This window comes from Leptodactylus fuscus, chromosome 2, assembly GCF_031893055.1.
Source record: "Leptodactylus fuscus isolate aLepFus1 chromosome 2, aLepFus1.hap2, whole genome shotgun sequence".
Classification (NCBI taxonomy): domain Eukaryota; kingdom Metazoa; phylum Chordata; class Amphibia; order Anura; family Leptodactylidae; genus Leptodactylus; species Leptodactylus fuscus.
In genome coordinates, this window is record NC_134266.1 from 115,693,338 (window position 1) to 115,709,909 (window position 16,572).

Genomic DNA, 16,572 nt, shown 5'->3' on the forward strand with positions numbered 1-16,572 from the left:
CGCAACATGGGGCACCCCCCCCCCCCCCTCCGCTCCTTATATTCTAGGTTTAGAAGAGAAGCCCATGTATAGTAATTGCAGTTTCAGTTGTTTGGTCTGAAACAAGGTAAAGTTCCCCCACTACAAGTAAACATTTGCTTTTTTCATAAAATATAAGACATCTGGCATGATATATTTTTTAAGATGGTTTTTATGGCTGATAATGTATATTTTTCAGGACAGGTAAATAGTTTAAGGAATAGGTGTTTCAGCAAATATTAATTTAATCCCTAAATACTATCCAAGACCCATTACAGCAGTCATTAGCCATTTTAGGGACAGTGGACTACATTTCCCTATACCTCTTATTCCAGGAGTAGGAGTATCAGAGAAAAGAACTGATTAACTGAGCAGGACATTACGGAAAAGGTCTACACAGAAGAAACAGAGGACAACCACATGAGCTGGTACTGGTACTAGGTAATCCAGGATATAAAGACAATACTGGCAGCCCACCAGCTCACTCTGAGGGGAGAAGCAGCATCTCTGCAGCAGTACCACCAGTCCAGATTGACCATACTCCTAAGAGTTACCCAGAGCTGCATCCAAGGAGATTCCTGCCTCAGACTAGGTTCACACACGAGCCTGATCTCCGTTCGAGGTTTCCATCCCAAATCAGCTTTAAAAATGCGGAGAGAAAAGTCCTGCAAGCAGGACTTTTCTCTCCACATATTTTCGTTGGAAACCCAGCGAACCCCATCTCAACTGAAAGCTGCAGCCCCTGGTGATACTCTAGGCTGGCACCAGATTTCTTGCAAGAGTTAATGAGTAGACTTTTCTGGAATTTGCTGTACTGCTGTTGGAAAGTTTCTGAGAACTGTTTTAGAAAGGATCTGCTGTGTCTATAGTGCACCAACCTTTCCTGAATGTGCGCCACTGTCCAACGCATGGACTGCACTTTTCATTGCTGCAGCCATTGTGTATTGTGTGCTGTTATATAGGAGTGCGAGCTGTTACCTGCAGTAGGATTGCATGTGTGTGTGATGACTATCATCTGTGGGTCACTATTTTGTGTAGATAAAACACTACCTTAACCCAATGCTATTTCCAATAGTGTATTATACCCACTGGGCCTGGCTCCTAGCCCATTCCCATCATTAGAGGGTTTAATACTATAGGATGTACCTGCGCATTGTCATGTGAATCAATGAAACATTTTTCTGTTTACATTATATAATTTTTGATTTGTTTATCGTTCCAATAATAAACCAGTTAGGTAGCTCAACATTTGGAAGTGTGTATGGAGCCTAGGTGAGGGTTTCCTGCGCCAACCCGTAGCAGAAAAGGAAGACCCTCCTGCATTCCTACAGAGCTCCCAACATGATTTGGATGGAGTCACTGCGCCATAGTGAGGCGAGAACTACAACACACACTGCCTACAGAGGTTGGAGTGTTACATATGAAGAGGAGCTGTTCATAATGTGTGAGAATAGATCAAATAGTAAGATAGGCAGATACAACAAATAAGAAGAATTCATCTAAATAAATATGTGCAGATGCAATATATGTTCTAGAGGACAATTGCATCAATGTATAACCCCTTCCCACCGATGGCACTTTTTGACTTCCTGACCAAGCTCGATTTTTCAAAACTGACGTGTCACTTTATGTGGCAATAACTCTGGAACGCTTTAACTTACCAAAGTGATTTTGAGATTGTTTTTTCTTAACACATTGTACTTCATGTTAGTGGTAAATTTTGGTTGATATGTTTTGTGTTTAATTATGAAAAAATAGGAAATTTGGTGGAAATTTTGAAAAATATGCATTTTATAACGTTTGAAATGATGTGCATTGCATACAGATAGTGAGACCGCCAAAATTATCTCATAAATCTCATGTCCCAGATCTCTTCTTTATGTCAGCATCAAACTTTAGTCACCCTTTTATTTTTTACGGACATTAGAAGGTTTACAAGTGAAACAACAATATTCAAAATTTTCAAGAAATTTCCAAACCCCCCCCCTTTTTTTTTTTTAAGGGACTAATCCAGTTATGAAGGGGGTTTGAAAGACCCTTGTATTAAACCCCCCCATAAATCACCCCATTTTCAAAACTGCACCCCTTAAATACGCCAAAACAACATATACCTAGTAATTTAACCCTATAAGTGCTTAACAGGAATTAATACAAAATGGAGGTGAAATTTTCAAATTTGATTTTATTTTACTAATATTTTCGTTTAGCCCTAGAATTTGCACATTCACAAGGGGTTAAAGGAGAAAACGCATCCCACAATTTGTTAGGCAAGTTCTCCCGACTACCATAGTACCCCACTTGTGGGGTGGGTGTAAACTAATATATGGATGCACAGCGAGACGCAGAAGGGAAGGCGCGCCAAGGAGCTTTTAGAGGGCAGTTCTGGCTGTGATCAGTTTCAGGAACCATGTCGCATTTACAAAGCCCTTGAGGTGTCAAAACAGTGGAAACCTCTAGAAAGTGACCCCATTTTGAAAACCGCACCCCTCAAAGAATTTATCAAGTGATGTAGTGAGCATTAGTAACCCCAAAGTAAATATGTAAGCTGTGCGGAGTAAATTGGGTACACCAAATCCCATTCTATTTTCCCACTAGCTCCTATGACATGGACGGGGAAGAGGGGCATTCTGGGGGATCAGCACTGATGTATTCTCTCTCATAAGCTCTAAATATGGGGGTCCCCTGAAAACGCTCGCACAGCTTATACATTTCCTTCTAGTCGCAGCCGCTTATGTCCTAATGATTTGGGGGTTTTGTCTTCACATTGTACAAGCTAGATTTTTATTTTTATTTTCTGGCAATGTGGCCATATGAGGGCTTGTTGTTTGCGGTATTAGATCTATTTTTCAATGCCACCATTTTGGGGTGCCTGTAACTTGACTACATTTTATCAATTCTGACATTACTTTTTAGCATTTATTTTTTTTACATGTTACCTTTATTCTGCGGGTCGGTATGGTTACGGTGATACCTCATTTATATGATTTTTTAATGCGTTGCTATTTTTTCAGAATAAAATTCAATTTAGGGAAAAAAAATCAATTATTTTTGCATCGCCATCTTCTAAAAGGCATAACATTTTTATTTTTCAGTAGACAGAGCTGGTTGAGGGCTTATTTTTTGCGGGCTGACTTCTACTTTTTATCGGTACCATTTTGGATTTCATCTGACCATTTGATTACTTTTTATTGAACATTTTGTAAGGGAAAGGTGGTGAATAATCATTATTTTGTGCGGTTTTCCGTGGTTTTTTTTTTTTGGGTTATTACAGACGCGATGATACCAAATATGTAATGTTTTTTTCTAGTTTTCTTTATTTTACATAATAAAACATTTTATATGGGGAAAAAGGGATTTTTGGGGCTCTATTTATTTCTAATTTATTTTAAACTTATTTAAACTTTTTTATTTTTACTTTTTTATCTGCTGATCACTGCTTCACTAGATATACGCTGCAATACATGTGTTACACGTGTATTGCAGTGTAGAGGAAGCTTTCAGCCTGTGTAGACGCACAGGGCTGACAGCTTCCTTTTGGGGCAGGATCAACCAGGTACGTGGAGGGGTAAGTGATGGGGCAGACCCGGGGTCACTGATCAGACCCCGGGCTGCCCACTACAAACATCGGCACCCCACCCCCCCCACCCCACCCCGAAACCATTGCGGGGGGTGCCAATCAGCACCATAATATCCTGAAACCCCTGAGATGCCGGCGGTCAGGTTTGACCGCCGGCATCTCAGGGGTTGACACCCACGATCGGACCCGGTTCCGACCGCAGGTGTTACCGGGCATTGTCAGCCATATGTTACGGCTGACACCTGCAGGGCATGGTGCGCACACAGGTTCTGTGTCCCTTCCCGGCAGCGCCGTACTATTACGGCAGATGTTGGGAAGGGGATAGAATTGTATACTAAGGTGTAACAAAAGACTGCGAAAAAAAGAAGCAATTCAAAGTAATGAAGAGTGACAGGATTCATGTAGGGACTAGAGAAATATACAATGTTTCAGATCTCAATTTTTCACCTGAAGATGCACTAACTTTGTCATTTGTCACAAGTGTTATGAGCAAATTTCCTAAAATTGATTCCAGGACTGCTTCCCTTTAACCAGCTGTCAGATTTAATTCAGTCCAAATAAGCTCGGCCCAATTCAAAAGTGTCCTAAAAATTTGTTTCTTAACCTTCTGACTTAAAGTAATCTGAACCATATGTTTGACTAGAGATGACAGAATTGATCCATCACAAATAAAGTTGCTACAAATTTTCTAAATGTTCCAGATTCTGGAAAATGTGAAGTTTTTTGGTTTCATCCCACACAAATCGCTCAAAATGGTGGCTGGGTCTCTAAAATCGTGCCCTTGGTCATTGACGTACTTTCAATGACTGAAAACAACCCAAATGACATGATCTACACCAGCCAATGACAGCTGTAAGATCGCTGTATGTTTTATAGTATAGCTGCATTTGTCTATATTCACTATGGTGCACAAGCAATATAGCCCCAATGAAATATAAGATTTTCCTATATCTGTCAATAACATTTATTAGTGGGGTGAAAGACCACCTATGTAAATGTTTAGGAGATTATACTAAGCATAAGCTAACACAATGATGTCAGGTCACTAAGAAGCTATGAAGACCCTTCTGTCTTGTGATCACTGGCATAGGCAGATTAAGTTACAGTAGTTTGAGGCGAGGAGGAGTTCCTTCTCACACACAATCTTTCAGTTTCTCTCCTTCTCCTCCTAGTTCTCTCTACCTCTCTCCCTTTTTCCTGAATCTCCCCGTTGCTATGGTAACTGGCTGCCTCTTCTCTGCACGCCAGTGAGACAAATTTTAATTTTTAATTGCTCCTTGCAGTCAAAATCTTACTGCCGCTACCAGGGTAGAGATGTGCGTGTTTCATAGGGGAATGAGAGTTTGGGGAGTGCATATGTATAGCACATTTGTAGGAAGAAATCACAACTATCTTAGTAGACGGATTAGGGAAGGGATGCTGGGGAAGTGCAATGTTCTGTGGCCTTTGTAAGGGTATTAAAGAATAGAGGTTCGTGCAGGGGAAATGTCATTCAAAGAATTGAGATTTACCTTAAAAGTTTGTAGACAGAGTGATCTGAAGTAAGGGGAGGTTAGAATATAGTTTTCAGAATTATGTGTTCACCTATACATCATTCCTTGCCACACGACGCCATGGAAAGTTGCAAATTAGCACACCATACCAAACTATTATGGCATGGACAGGTTCCCAACTCAGTTGCTAAGCAGGCATCATGTATGGCGGGTATCAGCTGTAACATACAGCTGGCACCACCCTGTAACACATGTGGTTGGTAGAGATGAGCGAACACTGTTCGGATCAGCCGATCCGAACAGCAAGCTCCCATAGAAATGAATGGAAGCACCTGTGACGCCGGCCGGCAAAGTCAGCGTCACAGGTGCTTCCATTCATTTCTATGGAGCGTGCTGTTCGGATCAGCTGATCCAAACAGTGTTCGCTCATCTCTAGTGGTTGGCGATAACTCAGATAGTGGGTGTTAATCTCTTACATACCACGGATATAATCTAAGAACTCTTAGAAGCTATGACTGTCCTTTCTAGACCATTCCAGGGACAAATCATGGTGCTTCTACGACAGCTCATGGTTTGATCAGTGACCCCAGGTCAAGATCAATTATTCATGGCTGCCAGCATATGCATAAACTGCTGTTTGGGCACTCAGCAGGGCACAAAATGGAAGGAGTGCTATTTGTTTTTAGAGCAAAAATTTAGACAGTTTGGTTTTTTGAACTCATGTCCCTTTAGCAGAGCCAATGAAATGCCAGTAAATTGGAATTCACTGACTCCTCAAAGATATTATCTGGGGGTGCAATGAGCATTCATTTGTTTTGCAGAAATGAGTGTGCAGCTGATGATACAAAGTGAAAATTGCAGTTTTTCCAGAAATTCATTATTTCAGTGTCCAACATGTGCCCAGCTTCTATTAGCAACAAACACTCCAAAACCTCTTATGCCTGGAATAACCCCTTATCAGTTTTTGGAGTGTGTCTCTCTGCTGACACCAGTTAAACATAGTGTAAGGATGGTCACATCACTGTGGATCCTCATTTAGCTACTGGGCAATCCACCACTGAGTATTAAAACCCCTGACATATTAGAAAATCCTTTTTAGTTACCCTAACAAAAAGTCTCCAGATGAGTAGTGCCAACACATCATGAAATGTGTAAGGATAAAATAGGACACTCAAAAGGTGAGTTTGGGGACTGCCCTTGCAATAGCAGCAGTCTATTTGGGATGCTAGAGTAACTACAGTGAAATTCAGGGTGAGACACCAAAACTGGATAACATCACTCCCTAGCTATGATTTGGACCCTAAAGTGCTACCTGTAAGAGTATGTTCACACAGAGTTTTTTTGGCAGCAGATTTGACGCGGAACCCAACTCAAAATCCACTGCCAAAAACGGCTCCCATTGGCTCATATAACACTTCCTGGGTTGGGAGTGTCGGTCATTTTCCAGACAGCCTCTCTCAGCATCCACCCACTGCACCTCCTAGCAGTTTTTTATTCATGCCCAGTACACACACACATTACATAGTTTCATATACTGTATCTATATAGGTCTTCTATATGTGCAGTATATATATAATATATATATTAATGTGTGTGTGTGTGTGCATGGAAAAGTCTGTAACGCACAATAACGCAATCTGATCCCATGATACAACACTTCCCAGTAAGGCATGTGTTTTAATCAGAAAACAAAACACTTTTTTAAAGAATGCATGCGGTTTATGAAATCCACAGATATATTTTTAAAAACAGCATACACTGATCAAAAGCACATGCTCTATGTGAACACAGCCTGAGAAATATGTTGATGATGCCTATGATCAAGAATTGACTTATTTTGCACATCTTCTTCACTCTCTCTCTATGCATCTACTTTGCTGCCAGCCCTACACTCCATACAACACTCCCCCCACTCATGTAAGAATTCCTCTCCAATGGAAGCAGGGAAGAGGCTAGAAGTTAAAGAGGACCTTTCATCAGATCGGGCACAGGCAGTTCTATATACTGCTGGAAAGCTGACAGTGCGCTGAATTCAGCGCACTGTTGGCTTTCCCGATCTGTGCCCCGGGTAAAGAGCTATTGGTCCCGGTACCGTAGCGCTTTACAGTCAGAAGGGCATTTCTGACACTTAGCCAGGGACGTCCTTCTTCCCAGCAGCGCCTATCGTGCTGTACAGCGCGATAGGCGCTGCTGGGCAGAAGTACTGGGACCGATAGCGCTTTACCCAGGGCACAGATCGGGAAAGCTGACAGTGCGCTGAATTCAGCGCACTGTCAGCTTTCCAGCAGTATATAGAACTGCCTGTGCCTAATCTGATGAAAGGTCCTCTTTAAAATATAACAAATAAAAAAATCTGTTTTCCTGTACTTGCTGCTGCCTTCCATCACCATCTGGCTTTTTCGATGATCAGGACCAGCCCCCCGCCTCCTCTTAGCTGCCCTGGTGGTCAATAAAGTTTAGACCAGTGTTTCCAACCAAGGCGCTGTGGAGGACCCCCAGGGGTGCCACAAGAACTCAGATGGGAAAATGGCTGCAAGTCCTCTTTTAAATACATTGACATCCTTAGGATGCCAATTTAGTTACATAGAATGATGGAGCATATCACTCAGACATCTGCTATTGATGCCTGGCGAAAACCTGTTGAATTAAGCTGCAGATAAGAACAGCACACATCCCAGGAACAAAGTGTTATTTTATTTTACATAACACAACTTCAGTGTGGAGCCACTGGGGGACGTTATTATTGGTCTGGGGGCCAGTGGTAGATATTATTACTTTCCTGAGGGCACTGGGGTTATTATTACCTGCTTGTGGGACACTAGGGACAGTATTAATTGCCTGGGGGCCATAGGAGTACATTATTACGTGCCTGGGGACCACTGGAGGCATTACTTGTCTGGGGGCTACTGGGGGACATTATTAATTGCCTGGGGGCTACTGGGGGAAATTAGTACTTGTCTTGGTGGCCACTGGGAACTTTACTACTTTCTTGGGGGCCATTGAAGAGAATTTCTACTTACCAGGAACCACTGGGGAACATTACTACTTCCCTTGGAGCCACTGGGAAGCATTACCACTTGCCTGGAACCACTGCAGAGGATTATTAGGTTTATGGGGTTCACTGGGGAGCATTTTATGTGCCTGGGGAGCATTATAAGTTTGGGCAATTTGGGATTATTTGTTGTGTCACTGGGGACACATATACTGTGTGTTGGCCACTGGGGAGCATGTGGAGGTTACTAACGGAGCCTGGTAAAAGGTAATTTTTTTTTGTATGTGCTGGGTGGAAAGTATAGGATGGTGTACCTTTGAGGGTGCATTCACATGGTGCAGTTGTGATGCAGTTACAATTGCATCAGAAAAAAATGCATGCAATTTTGATGGTTTTGGTGAAGATTTCTAAATTTACAAGGTAAGCAAATTTATGTTCCAGCTATAAATTCAGAAACTGTGCTAAAAAAAACACACATCAAAACTGCAGGTTTTTTGTCTTGTGCTCAAGGAAGGCACATGATCAGGACCAGTAAGGGGGCATTTGTGCTGCAAAACAGAATCCCATTGAGTTCAATGGGTTCCGTTTAATGTAACACATTGGATTCAATGGGTTAAAAATCCTCCCATTGATTTCAAAGTGTTAAAAGGAACCCATTGAACTCAATGGGATTGTGTTTTTCAGGGCTCATTCTTATGCGAGTTATCGTGCAAGAATCAGCACCATGTTACTCCATGTGAATGCCCCCTTCGGAAGTGTTTGTAACAGAGAGTGTGTTGCTCACAGAAGTCTTCAAAAAGGTAGGAAATGTTTATTTGGTCTATCTATCTATCTATCTATCTATCTATCTATCTATCTATCTATCTATCTAATATATCTTAGAAAACCCCTTTAAGTTTTAATATGTACTGTATGTCTTGGAACTGCAAACTGTTGCTGTGAATAGCCATTTTACTGGACTGACAAAAAATAGGACATTCTCAATTCACTCAAGCCTATGAGGCATCTGTGAAAACAAATGACTGATGAATGCCAGCCATAAAAAAAAAGTAACGTTTCACCGTTTTTCATATTTTTTTTTCAAGAGTTCATGTGAACGTAGCCTAATGGCACTCCTTGCTTTATATGTCCTGCCATCTGACTAAACAACAGTTTATATACGTTTATGGTGTAGTTTTTAAAATTTATTGGGGTTTCCATTGTTCTGATATCTCAGCGACTCTCCAAATGCATTATGATGCCTGAAAATTGTTCCAGGCAGGGACAGTGTACGCAGGAGAATATAACCCAGCTACAATAAAAAAATAAATAAATCATGGCTTAGTTTCTGACAAATGCCAGGCCATAAAAGTTCCTGCATTCATGGTCATTACCACGGTCAACCAATTAAGACAACAGACTTAGAGAAAATCTTTACAACTTCGCAAATATTTTAATTATTTATATTTGCCAAAACGTGTAACTTTTTAATTGTCTGCAAATTTAAATATGGTTATGTTCATGGGAATACCCCTTTCTAAGATGCTTTTAGGTTGGGTCCTTAAAGGGTTATGAGCATAGCCATTTGTCATGTCAAGCGCTTCCTTTGGTGGGGCCTAACAATTTCCTTGTTGGCATTGATTTGAGTCACCTCTTATACCAGAAAACAGGTTCAAATGGTACTAAATTTGACTGGGTCTATGGTTCTGCCTTAAACACGTTCCTTTTAGAAGAGTGGTTAGGGCGGCATAAAAACAATATTTGCCACAAGTGGTGTTTATAACACCATAAAAGTGGTGAAGTGCCACAATAAGTGTACCCCAATACCCTCATTCTATTTGTCCTGTAGAATAGTAGAACATTGATAAAGGCTTTTATTAGTACTAATAATAGTATTGCAAACGATTAACTGTATGAAATGTACCCCACTGGGAGTACTGCAAAATTTAATTTGTGCTATTTAGACTGCGTCTTTACAAAACATGTATAGTCATGTCCATAAGTGTTGGCACCCATGAAATTTTTCCAGAAAATGAAATATTTCTCCCAAAAAAATATTGCAATCGCACGTTTTGTTTCTTACAGTGTGTATTGCAACAACACAAAATAAAACTGAAAAATAAGGTAAATTGGACACAAATTAACACAAACCTCCAAAAATGGGCTGAACAAATTTGTTGATACCTTTTCAAAATTGTGGGTAAATAACTTTGTTTCAAGCATATGGTGCTCATTCAAATTCAACTATGACAAGTAACAGGTGTGGGCAATATAAAAATCATATCTGAAACCAGATAAAAAGGGGAGAAGCTGATTCAATCTTTGCATTGTGTATCAGTATGTTCCACACTAAGCATGGAGAATGGAAAGAGGACTTGAGAACCAAAACTGTGGAAAAATATAAACAAGCTCAAGGTTACAAGTCCATCTCCAGAGATCTTGACGTTCCTTTGTGCACAGTGCGAAACATAATCAAGAAGTTTACAACCCATAGTACTGTAGTTAATCTCATTGGACATAGACGGAAGAGAAAAATTGATGAAAGTTCACAGCGCAGGATAGTCCAGATGATGAATAAGAAGCCCCAATCAAGTTCCAAGGAAATTCAAGCTGTCCTGCAGCTCAGGGTGCATCAGTGTCAGCGCGATCTATCTGTCGACATTTGAATGAAATGAAACATTATGTCAGGAGACCCAGTAGGACCCTACTGCTGATCCAGAGACATAAAAAGCTAGAATGTAGTTTGCCAAAATGTATGTGAGCAAGTCAAAATCCTTCTATGGAATATGCCTTATGGACAGATGAGACCATGATAGAGATACTTGATAAAGCACATCATTCTACTACCGAGAACAGAAAGAGGCCTACAAAGAAACTCAGATCTACCTGAACATGCCTCTGACTACACTGCCTCCAAACTCGTGGTGCACTATGTCTTTTCCTCTCAGATAACTTGGGTAAGCTACATTATCTGTTTGTTGCCTTCCTAGATTTTTAGTATGGCTAAGACTGTATTTATTAATATCAAATGACTTTGGCAGAACTATACACTCTTAGGGCCCCTTCACATGGCTGATACCCTGGCTGCTTTAGAACGTGTAAACGTTCCGTAGCAGCGGCGTCTAAAGCAGATCGCATTGTTTTCTATGGGAGCCGACATACGTGCGCTCGCCATAGAAATGAATGGGCTGCTTTTTCCATTCATTTCTATGGGGAGCGCACGTATGCCGGCTCCCATAGAAAACAATGCGATCTGCTTTAGACGCCGCTGCTACGGAACGTTTACACGTTCTAAAGCAGCCAGCGTATCAGCCATGTGAAGGGGCCCTTAAAGCTGATATTGTGTTTTTGCAGGAAACCCATTTGGACATTTCTTGCTCCTTTAACTTCGCTCTCCGTTTCTACCCCACAGTGTATTCTGTCACCCAATCTAAACAACATGCAAAGTCAGCCATTCTTCTGGAGGTTGTGTCCTCCATCCTAGACCCTCATGGAAGGTAACCCCCTCTGTAACCTATATGGACCTAACGCTTCCCAGCCCCACTTTCTTACCAGGGTTCTTAACAAAGTGGCAGCCCTTGTGCACCATCAATCTCTGACTGGTTTCTCCTTTCGCCTTGCTCAACATAGACTCCCTACTCATTTCACTCATTAAACGATACTACATGTATAACTTGTGGAGGATTAATCACCCGATGGATCAGTCATACACTTTTTACTCTCCTTCACACCAGTCCTTACCTAATTTGGTTTTAGATTATTGGGTAGCAAAGATGTGTCATGTGCAAACTTGGTCTACCCTCCAGAGTTACTTCAAATGGGTGGAGATAGAGAAGTTGTGGCTGGGTCCCACTATTCTAACTCCTTGCTCTGGTCTGGTTCTCATACTACCCAGCCCCATGGCACTTATGAGGGATGTCTGGTACACCTATGCTGTTTGCTTTTCTCTCTCCTCTGAACATTCCTCCATGACTGCCTTCCTGCTCCATCCTAACTATCCTCCAGGACTCACTACACTGGTGGTGTTGTTGCCTGTTCTGTGTCCTCTCCTCACCTTCCGCTTTAAGTTATCCTTCCCTGAACTTGTTTTGGACTTTTCTATATTGTATTGTTTAATGATTGAGTTCCTCATTGTGCCTTTGGGCGTACCTTGTACTTTGGTTCTATGCATCATTCATCCTGCTTTTTGGCTGATGTATGTTTATATGTGTCATTGAAAAGCTTTAATAAAAATACAGTTAAACAAAAAGAAATGCACTAGTTCTTAATTCATGGCAACTGAAAGCCTAAAGAGAGGATATTAGTCGTGTTAGTGTAGGAGTCCATATAAAAGAGGTCGCCTAGCAAATGGACTTATGCACTGTGATCAAAATGTTACCTGATTTTTATATTTTTTATATATTTTGTAGGAATTAGCAGTAACACTCTTGGTGCTAACCTGACAGCTCACCAGATTTTGGCCACAAAGGTATGTTTCTGCTCTTACTCAAGGTACTACACGCCACTATTATCGCTTTGGGAGGCAGTTTGGACCTGACAGACTCCCTGTAAAAGGTAAAACCTTGCAGTGTCTTATGCTCTACTAACTGGCGCTACAGTCATGCCCAATAGCAGAAGTCCTATTAAGGCAAACGGAAATGCCATAGCAAAAAACACTGAATTTTATTACAAGCAAGGTGGAAGAGATTCTGGTTAATCCACTCATTGAAGAAAAATTTCCACAGTGGAAAAGATGCAACTTCAAAAATGCTTACATTTTCGAAAGTTGCAGTCCGTCAATTATATCTAAGGAAACGCTGGTGTTTTCCACATAGGTATAGTCGGGGCAAAAAGTCCACAGACTTTCTGTGAAAAATGCTGCCGAAAAAAAATGTGATGCGTTTCCGCCACAGTCTTTTCTGCAACTTTGTTTTGCTGCAACTCACTGTGTAGGGCCTTAGCCTAAAGATAGACTACTTCAGTGTTAAGCTAGGTTCACACTAGCTTCTGCCTTTCTTTTGTTCTGATCCGTCGGAACAACAGTCCAAACTAGTCTGGAAGACCCCATTGATTATAATGGGGTTTGTTGGGGGTCTGTCGATATCCGTCATTTTAATACTGAAATCAGCAAGGGAAAAAAATTCCTCCATGCAGGACTTTCTTGTTTACTGATTTCAGGCGGACATTGCAACAAAGTCTCCAATGGAGATTATATGTTTATAATATACAGTATATCAAAGTTTATTATATTTACATGCATTTTTGAGTTTAACGGTGGAAGTGCTATAATGCTGTTCTCTGCAATCTCTAACATTTAATATTTATAGTGTTGCTTTATAAACCCTTTTATGTTTGTTATATGTGGGAGTTGATATAAACTTTGGGATGACGGGTTCATTGACAACTGGAGATGCATTAAAAGTTGAAGGTGAGGGTGATGGAAAAATATATATCTTCTTTGAAAAAACAGAAAAAAAAAAAACCTGATGCATTTTTGAAAGAATATAAAAAAAGAATGCGAGTAAAGGCCACATGTGAATAAAGAATTATTTTTTTTATACAACTATACAACTTAATTATACAATAGTACCGAGTACAGACGTTTCCACAACTGTTTTTCAGCGTTCGTATCCATCTATCAGGGGTGGACATTTCCAGCCAAGGGCCCCTCTGCAGAATGTACATCTGGGCCGCCTTTCATCATTCTTCTACCAGATATATACGCACATATAAAATATGTATTCACGTATAAAATAGGATTATATACTTGCACATACACATTCTACGCAAATACATATTATACAACATATATTACACATTAGGCTTTGCTCACATCTGCATTGGAAGCTCTGTTAGGAGATGTCATGGCAGATTACAATCTAAATGCCAGAAATAAAAACATTGCCGCTATTTTTTCAGTAAAATAACATCACTATGACAGAATTGTGACCCAAAGGTAAGTTAATAAATATCACCTATTGAACTCAGGTCGTGTTCAAAAATTTCATCGGTCTGCTTGTATGACCAAGAAGAACTGCAGAATTGGTGAACACAGAAGTGAACACACACACATATATATATATATATATATATATATATATATATATATTACACATAGACAGACCATACTTTCCGCACATATTTACACATTATTCGTACTGTGGAGGATGAGTCCATATGCAGTCAGACGACATAGAGGACATGGTTTTGCCTGTTCATTTAGTTTGCAACATAAAAAAATGCAGTCTTTCATTCAGGCCTAAAACCCCACAAGTTAACTCCTACTCGGCTGAGCTCTAAGACATACTTCCCTCACTCCAATGGCAGCAGCAGCAGCAGTGGGCTAGTAGGCAGGCATAAGTTCTTAGATAGGTTCTGTTCTGATTTATTATAAATCTGTTGGGCTGAGGTGTCCCCTCTCCGATCCTTGCCTCCACTGCTCACATTTACACAATATGGATGACAAGATGAAAATTGGGACTTGTGGCACACAATTGGCACAAGAAAGGGCCTTGTGCCAAACGCACACCTTATCATCATCACTCTATACCAGAAAACTGGCATTGACGGAATGTACAGTACAGACATAAACACATTACACACAAATTATGAACAGACATATCAGCTCACCTGGTACTCGCTTTCACCTGGCTGCTGCTTCCTTAGTATTCACTGCACAGTGATGTCACCTCAGTGTAGAGAATATTAATAAGCAAACTGCCTGGAGATCCCTCCATTAACTTAATGTTTAGTGCATTAGGTGTAAGATGGGCACATGATGCATACAAAGCACACTACCTACTACCTACTGGCTAAGCCTTGAGCTCCATTAACTTCAATGAGAGTTTTTCCTCTGACCTCTTCACTTTTCTTTCTTAATAGCATATTATTATTCTTTCCCTGTATAACTTATTGGTATGCAGAGAAATATCTCTATATGTCAGTACATTGTATTCTGAAATATAGATTCATATAGAGATATTTCTTTACATATATTTTACAGGGAAAGAAATATGCTGTTGAGAAAGAAACACACAGTCACTCAAAAGGTATTGGTGGCTCAGTCAGTAAGGTAACAGCTCAGCATGGTTTATACAGTATATTCATCATGTTCATAGGTCCATTTTCTTCCTTATACCAAATTAAAAACTATATGAGTTAATGAAAAACTATTTAAATAGATGTAGGGATCTACCAGTAGCTTTCTGAAAGCTTTTGCCATTTTTTAATTGCATATTAGAAATTACTAAAGCTTTAACAGTAAAGTAAATTACAATAAACCTATTTTAGTAATATAAGTTATTAACCCCTTCCCGTCACAGGCATTTTTCGATTTTCGTTTTTGACTCCCCTCGTTCCAAACCCCATATCTTTTTTTATTTTTCCGTTATCAGAGCCATTTGAGGTCTTAATATTTGTGGGACTTTTCAGATCCAAGAATATAATGATCCAAGGCCCAGGGGAGGTGGCAAACCTCTCCTGGGCTCCGCTGTGGTCCTCTTCAATGATTTCACATAAGTGGGTTACACCAGCGTCACTATGCGTCACGACAACAGCTTGACCCATGTCACGTGTGTGACGTCACTACAGCTTGGAGTCATGCTGGAGCACAGGAGAGGCGAGTACTGCAGCATCTCAGATTGTTCCTACTTCTATTGTTTGTCCCTTGTGCCTCTGAGTTGTATTTGTATGTCCTATGTTCCATGTTATGTGTCATCTGTTCATATTGTTTTGCAGCTATCCCATCTTGTTTCCCTGTAGTTCCCTCTTGTGTTTCAAATCCTAGACTTGGTACAGCCTTGGCCTATCACAGAACACTGGGAGGGGTCTGCAAGACCTAGGTCTTCTATATGAACTGTTATTGACTCAGTCTAAGCTGCATTTGAGTGCTGGAGAGTTGACTAGTGGTTTTAGGTGTGACAAGGTATGGTGCACACTGAGGCCTAATGGTTTCCTGCCATTGAAGTGAAAGATACAGCCCAATGTTCTACCAGAGACAGCCCTGAGCTAGGGAGTTCAGCTGTGAAAAGATTGGACTTTGTGCCAGGAGGAGCAGTGGAGTCCCATGACAGGAAGAGTTGGCCCAGCACCTTATAAAAGGAAACCAGATCCCTGTCAGAACTATCTTGCACTACAACCCCCAGTATCTGCTGCTGGCAGAGGTGGAAGAGAGGAGTTATAGTTAGAGCTTGGGTGAAGTTTATCCTGCCTTACCATCAGGGCCTTTCTGACTTCCATTATTCTTCCTCACACCGCCTCTATGTCTCCCTTGCTAGCCCTTCCTAACTAACTAACTCAACAGCTGGCACCGATCACAGCTTTTAACCCTTTAGATGCCATAGTCAAACGTGACCACGGCATCTAAAGTGTGCAGACCCTAGGGGGTCTGATCATAAAAGTAAAAGAAAAACAAAATTTTTTAAAAGTATTATAAAAAAGTTCAAATCACCCCCCTTTCCCTAGATCAGATATAAAAGTAAATAAACAAAAGTAAACATAAACACATGAGGTATTACCACACTCAAAAATGTCTG